This window comes from Carlito syrichta, unplaced genomic scaffold, assembly GCF_000164805.1.
Source record: "Carlito syrichta isolate Samal-C Ts95f unplaced genomic scaffold, Tarsius_syrichta-2.0.1 Scaffold303120, whole genome shotgun sequence".
Taxonomy (NCBI): Eukaryota; Metazoa; Chordata; class Mammalia; order Primates; family Tarsiidae; genus Carlito; species Carlito syrichta.
Genome location: NW_007247216.1, coordinates 30,660 through 38,152, shown reverse-complemented (window position 1 = coordinate 38,152; position 7,493 = coordinate 30,660). Strand labels below are relative to the sequence as shown.

Genomic DNA, 7,493 nt, shown 5'->3' with positions numbered 1-7,493 from the left:
GAGACGGGAGGATTGCCTGAGCCCGGGAGGCAGTGGTGAGCCGTGATCGCGCTACTGCCCTCAATAAAATAAAAATTAAAAAATAAAGGCAGGCGCAGTGGCTCACACCCATAATAAACCCAACAATTTGAGAGGCCCAGAAGAGAAGATTACCTGAGCCCAGGAGTTTTGAGACCAGCCTAGGCAACATTAAACTTCATCTCTATAACGAATCAAAAAATGAGCTGGGCCTGGTGGTGCACGCCTATAATCCCAGCTACTTAAAAGGCTGAGGCAGAAGGATCACCTGAGCCCAGCAGGTTGAGGCTGTGGTCGTCATGATCGTGCCACTGCATTCCAGCCTGGGCAACAGAGTGAGACGCCAACTCAAAAATACTAATTATAATAAGTAAAATAATAATAATAATAATAATAATTAGAAATTAAAATGGAGTAAGCTTGTTGGATCCTGAAATTCAGGGAGCTTCTAGATCATGGAAGCAGTGGAGAAGAATAGGGCAAGGTGTTAGAAAGGTCCAAAGGATCCTTTCTATTTGTTTCTTTTTGAGAGCGTACCCTGGGCCAGGCTGAAGGTATTGGCAAAGCATGACTGCGTTTGGGACAGGAATGAAGATGCCGGATGACTGTCAAGTGTTGAGGCCAGGTACAGTCTGAAGATTTGGGGAAGGCTTGGCTACTGGGAGCTTTGGCCAAAAGCTCAGAGACTGGGTGTTGCTGACCCCAGGGACTCATCAGAACTCCTAGATAGATTCCTTCTGTCTGCCCTTCCAAATGTGTCAGTTTCGTGAGTGGCCTTTGGGAAACACAGTAGATTCAAAACTTACCTCTCAGTTCTTTTAATATTTATGAGACAGAATAAACTGTCACAACAGCAGAAGCATTCAAACGGGTGCCTAGTCCCAAGAGCCACCTCCCACCACAGACTGTGCTGGCCAACTGAGGGGCTCACCAGGCTGTGACAATCCCACACACCTCAAAGCCAAGCAGAGGAACAGCTGTTACAGGGCCTAGAAACCTGAAGACAGAAAGGTGAACTGCTTCCATCCTAAACTTGAATTCACACACTGCCACTGAACTGAATGCTTCATAAAGTGTGGCCCAATTGTGGTACCACTGGATGTCTCAAATCCGGTTAAGTGAAAAAGAGAGGTCAGGATCCAAGGCTCCAGTGAGTATCATAAATTCAGGTCAGCAAAAATTAGAATCACCAGTGGCAAAGGACATGTAGATAGCATTTCTTACTTAACAAAACATTTTCTTTTCTTTTTTATTTTTTTGAGTCGGAGTCTCACTCTGTTGCCCAGGCTGGAGGGCAGTGGCACGCTCATGGCCACTGCAGCCTCGACCTGCTGAGCTTAGGTGATCCTTCTGCCTCAGCCTTCCAAGTGGCGCTTGCCACCATGCCTGGTAATTTTTTGATTCATTGTACAGATGAAGTTTTCCCAAGTTGCCCAGGCTGGTCTCAAACCCATGGGCTCAGGCAATCCTCTCACCTCGGCATCCCAACAAAACATTTTCAAAGCCAGCACAATGGCCCATGCCTGTAATCTTTGGAAGGCAGAGACTCATCTTTACAAAATATAAAAAAATTTAGCCTGGCATGGTGGTGCACGCCTGTAGACCCAGCTACTTGGAAGGTTGAGGCAGAAGAACCACTTGATCTCAGAGGGTAAGGTTACAGTAGCTGTGAGCATGCCACTGCACTCCAGCCTGGGCGACAGAGTGAGACTCTGAATCAAAAAAAACAAAAAACTCACTTCTAGCTGGAATTGGGACATCGTTCCCACATCTCACCTTTCTCTTAGGTTTCCTCCTTCCTGGGGGTCCTGAGCATTTGAACCTCACAGCTGGGACTCCTCCTCCACCCAGGAGATGAGGGCTGTTTTGAGGTATGGGAATTCTGGTGAAGAACACTTAAGAAATATATTCTAAGCCAGGTGTGTGGCCCACACCTGTAATCCCAGCACTTTGGGAGGTCGAGGCAAGAGGACTGCCTGAGCTCAGGGGCTCGAGACCAGCCTGAGCAACATGGCAAGACCTCATCTCTACAATAAATAAAAAAATATCAGCCGGGCACATACCTGTGGTTTCAGCTACTTGGAAGGCTGAGACAGAAAGATCATCTGAGCCCAACAGGTGACTGTAGTGTCTGTGAGCATGCCACTGCATTCTAGCCTAAGCAACAGAATTAGACTCCAACTCAAAAAAGAAAAGAAAAAAAAATTATAAAACTACCTATGCATTCATTTAATGAAGACGTATTGTGTGCCAGACATTATTTTTGACATTCTGGGTGTTGAAGACATTGATGAACCAAGATAAAATTCCTGCACTAAGGTTACACTGAGCTTGGGTAGAGAGATACCAGGTATGAATTTGGCTAGTACAAGTTTGGGGAAGACCTTCTGAGCAGATTGTGCTTGGGGTTATAGAGATAGACACAGTTCCGAGGAAGCTTCTAGCACAGGACAAAAGGAATTCTCGAAGAATTTATTGGAGATAGCACTTGAGAACACTGAAGGATGGGTTAGATTTGGAAATGTAGGTAACTTCTGCAGAGCAGAATAGCAAGAGCAAACTTTCAAAGACTCATTCACATAGAAACATGTCCACAGAAAAAAAGATTCCATTTAGCACCAGTTAGGGAAAGATCATTTTTGTTGTTGTTTTAGAGACAAGGTCTCATTATGTTGCACAGGCTAGTCTCAAATTCCTGGTCTGAGTGTGATCCTCCCACCTCAGCCTCCCAAAATGCTAGGATTACAGGCGTGCAGCACCACGCCCAGCCAAAAGTTGGGGTTGAATTTGAGGTTAGTGTGGCAAGGTCACTGAAAGCTCTTGGGGTATAGGCTCTGAACTTTTTCCAGGACGTCTTAGGTAGCCATTGGAGGAGTCTGGCAGGAGACACGTGAATTTCAATGAAGCTGATCCGGCAGGGATCACGGGAATTGGAAACAACCTGGGGCAGGAGCGGGGGTGATTCAGGCACCGGCCCCTTCCCTTTTCGGAGATTCAGGTCGGTTGGGCACCGCCGAGCACGCCTAGGTAGCCGTAGGTTTCCCGCATCACGTCTCGGTACAGGACAGGTACACCCCCTCTACCAGACATCCTCGCTGTTCCAGGGAGATGACACGGCCACGTTCGCGAGGCCCACGGCCCTCGGGCTCTTTCCCCTTGTTGGTCCCGCCGCCTTCCCAGGTATATCGCCAGGGAGCCGGGAGCGGGTCCAGGGAGGAAGCCATGAGCTCCTGCGCTCACGGGAAGGCCGCTGCGGATGGAGATTTGTGATCGGGGGGGTCCACGAGGGCCTCGGCGACCGGAAGTAGCTGTGGGTGGGGCCGCTCTGGGATAGCGAGGAAAAGACCGACTACTCGAACTCGGTGGTTCCGGGACCGACAGAATGAAGGCGCCCTCAGAAAAGATGGCGGCAGTACAGCTTCTTTTCATCTTAGAAAAAGGCGTTTATCAGCGTGACTGTCGATCTGGTGTTGGTGACTTGATTTGTTCCCCCTCGAGTTGTCCTCCCTTGCTGTTCCTCTCAAGCTGCCATGGCCGCTCTTCTTGCCCATAACTAAGACGGCCGCGGCCGCTTCAGTGAATGGGTGAAAGGTGAGGCTAGGATGCGCACGCGAGGTTTCCAGATGGGAAACAGAGCCAGGGCTCAAGGGGCCCCGGGTATGACGTCCCCTTCCCAATCCCCGCAAGGAGGCTCACTCAGTGACTGAATTTTTGAGAGAGAGAGAGAGAGAGAGAGAGGCAGGGAGGGAGAGAGAGAGAAAGAGAGAGAGAGAGAGAGAGATACTTGCAAAGTCATTAATTTCTCAAAAAAATTTCATTTACAAACTATGGAAGACGATTCAGTGGCGTCTCCTCCTACCCTATACTTCTATTAACGGTTCTTTAAATATCCTTTCAAAGATAGTGTATCCATCTATGATATTCCCACACATTTACTACCCCTTTAACTGAGGCCACTGTACACTGGGCCTCAGAGTTATTGTGAGAGAGGAGAAACGAAGAAACCCAATAGGCAGACAAATGGGGGAGGTGTCCAGTAAACACTGCAACTTCTGCAAGCCTTACGGACTGGAATGAGCACACCCATTTCCAGGCTCCTTCATGATTGGCCCTTTCTAAACCCCTCCCGATTAGTGTATTGCAAGCCCACATCATGGTGCCTCTCTCTGATTGGTGCTACTGCCACCCAATCAGCACGTTCCTAAGACTATATAAAACCGTGCTTTTACCTCTAGTTTCTTATCCTCTTTGGGGTTCCTTCCTGATGTTTGCAATGCTACTTTGCTTTTTTTTTTGAGTGGAGTCTTACTCTGTCGCCCAGGTTGGAGCTCAGTGGCACGCTAAATGACCACCGCAGCCTCTACCTGCTGGGCTCAGGTTATCCTTTCACTTCGGCCTTCCAAATAGCTGGGACTACAGGCGTGCAACACCACACCCGGCTAATTTTTTGATTTATTGTAGAGATGAGGTCCCACCGAGTTGCCTCGGTTGGCCTCTAACCCGTGTACTCAGGCAATCGTCTCACCTCACCTCCCAAAGTGCTGGGATTATAGGCGTGAGCCTCCGCACCTGGCCTCCTATTTTTTTTTTTTTTTTTAGTTGTAGTATCACTCTTTTGCCCAGGCTGGAGTGCAGTGGCACACTCAGGGCCACCGCAGTCTCGACCTGCTGGGTTCAGGTGATCCTTCCACCTTGGCCTTCCAAGTAGCTGGAACTACAGGCACGTGCCAACATGTCCAGCTAAGTTTTTTATTTATTATGAAGATGAGGTCTCGCCAAGTTGCCCAGGCTGGTCTCGAATTCATGGGCTCAGGTAACCCTCTCACCTCGGCCTCCCAAAATGCTGGGATTACAAGCTGAGCCATCAAGCCTGGCTTCCTATTTTTTAATGAATGCCAACTTACTCTCCTGTGTCCACGTCCGACAAGAACCCAGAACTGCTGAACTAGAAGAGCTGCACACACCAGACTGGAAGAGCTGGACCACCGAGCTGAGAGCTTCAGCACTCTCTGGGGGCCTGGCTTGCTTGCCCGCTTACCGACCCCCGAACTAAGAGAACTGTAACACTCCTTGGGGCTGTGGACATCCCCGAGTTCTCAGGAACCTCGGCATTCCCTATCCAGATGCCATTGTGTCCTCAGCCACCTCCTGGATTTCAGGCTGACAATGCAGCCTCGGGAACTTCATTCCTTGGGGGCTCAGCTCACCAACTCGTGGGACAAAAAAACTGCATCATTTTTACAGAAAATAAAACTGAATAGTGGTCATCCAAGGTCAGATAGCCCATTAGTGATTCTAGGTCCTTAGGGTCTAAAATGGGAAATGTTTCCAGCCTGGCAGTGCTCCTTCCAGGCCTGTGCCAGAAAAGTCACGTGAACACTTTGAATTACTGATCCCTGCTGACCATGTGAAAACAAATTGGATTTTTAACTTAAGTTATGCTTGTATACAAAATTAGATGAGTTACTGGACAACAGGGCTCATTTGTTTTAGTGCTCCACTTAAATGTGCCCCAGGATTCCCAATTCACTCCCAAGCTCTTTGGCACATGTAAGCTACAGGGCAGTCTTCAATAAAGAAATGGGGTCCCGTGCCATTATCCACATATCACATCACTTTGTCTCTATCACTGCCATTGCGGTCCTGCAGCCATGTCCTTCCTACTCAGTGGCCTGTCAGCCCCAGTGTGCCACCAGCAGTTGCTACCAGACCCAGCTCAGTAATTCCCAATTCCAAGGTCTCCAAGCCATATAAGAGCTACACAGTTGGTTCTATAATAATGACTAAACGGATTACTATTCACTATCTTGATTGATCACTTACTAAGTGCCCATTCACACAACAGTTCAGGTATAGACACTCTTATGGATCCGGAAGCTAAGACAAGGAAAGGTTAACTTGCCCCAGGCTACACAGCTAGTAAGTGGTGAAGCCAGGATTCAAGCCCAGGCAGTCTGACACCAGAAGTCGCACTGGAATGCCTCGAATTATTGAAGGCACAATTTCAGCAACCAGAGAGAAGTGGGATTTTAGGCTGGGTTGCCAAGATGTAGTTTGTTTCTTTGTTTTTTGTAGAGATGGGGTCTCACTATGTTGCCCAGGCTGGTCTCAAACTCCAGGTCTCAAGTGATCCTTCTGCCCTGGCCTTCCAATTTGCTGGGATTATAGGTATGAGCTACCACATCCAGCCCAAGATGCAGTTGTAACGAGGGGTAGTACAAGAAGCAAGGGCCTAGAAGGTCAGAAGAGCTGCTTCTGGTCACGTGTATAATTCCATGCTGTCATATAAATGTACAGAGAAAAAATTAAAATGACAGGCTATGGTAAGTACAGGAGGTACGTGAAGTTGCCCAGGAGGACAAGTGACAGAAGCTTCACAAAAACTACCCTGGAGCAGCTCACATAGTGGGTTCTTCTTGCTCAGGCCCTTGCTGGTCTCTGGGCTTCTGGCCTTTGCCATCCATCTGGCACTGCAGCCTGGTATAGTAAAAATAGGAGGGGCAGTGACTGGGAAATAAAGAGTCCTGGATTCCAGGCCCACTCTTGCCCCTAACTCAACCCCATGACCTTAAATTCATGCCCTTGTCTCTCTGGCCTTAGCTTTCTCAGAGTTTATTCTGTGGAACAATATTCCCATGAGATGCTCTGTGGAAAAAGAACAAACATTCTTTCCCATGCACTTTGGCACATGTAAGCTACAGGGCAGTCTTCAATGAAGAAACGGAGTCCAGTACCTGTCATTCACACCTCACATCACTTTGTCTCCATCATTGCCATCATGGTCCTACAACCATGTCCTACCCCGTGACCAGTCTGCCCCCGTGTGCCACCAGCAGCTGCTACCAGACTCAGTTCAGTAACTGGCACAGAGTCTCACAGGCTGCTGCAACAACATGCCTGTCTGTGCGGCACTTTCACCCCTCTGTGCCTCACCTGCCATATCTCCAACGACTTTGGCGAGTGCTGCTGTGCACCCTATCAGCCCAGGGGCCAGCATACACGATCACTACCATATCCAGGGCTCAGTAGGGCACGACTGGGCGGCTCTCAGCTTCTGTCTGCCCTGCGCCCTCTGTCAGATGGCGTGGGAACTGAAGATTCAAAACTCAAGTCCTTCCCCATCTTTTTCTACCCCCTGGCCGCACCTGGCCGCCTCTGGCCCCTTCTGGGAGGGCCTGCCCCACCGCCCCTGTCCTGCTGCCAGAAATACACCCACAACACTCACAATAAAAACCTCAAAAACAAAACAAAAAAAGACCAAGTCCACTCACTGTTTCTCAAGCCCGGCTTAAAACACGGAACCAGGGCCAAATGCAGTGGCTCACACCAGTAATCCTGGCACTTTGGGAGGTGGAGGTGAGAGGATTGCCTGAGCCAGTGGATTTGAGACCAGCCAAAAAAAAAAAAAAAGAAAGAAAGCTAGCTTTATATATATATATATATATATATATATATATATATATATATATATATAT

The 7,493-nt window shown here is 48.5% G+C and overlaps 1 protein-coding gene and 1 pseudogene across 1 annotated transcript in view; one reads left to right on the top strand and one right to left on the bottom strand.

The window, feature by feature from the left end:
• ZNF764 (zinc finger protein 764) overlaps positions 1-7,493 on the bottom strand; it is a 23,048-nt gene that overhangs the window by 4,792 nt on the left and 10,763 nt on the right.
• LOC103260117 lies at positions 6,811-7,310 on the top strand (annotated as a pseudogene).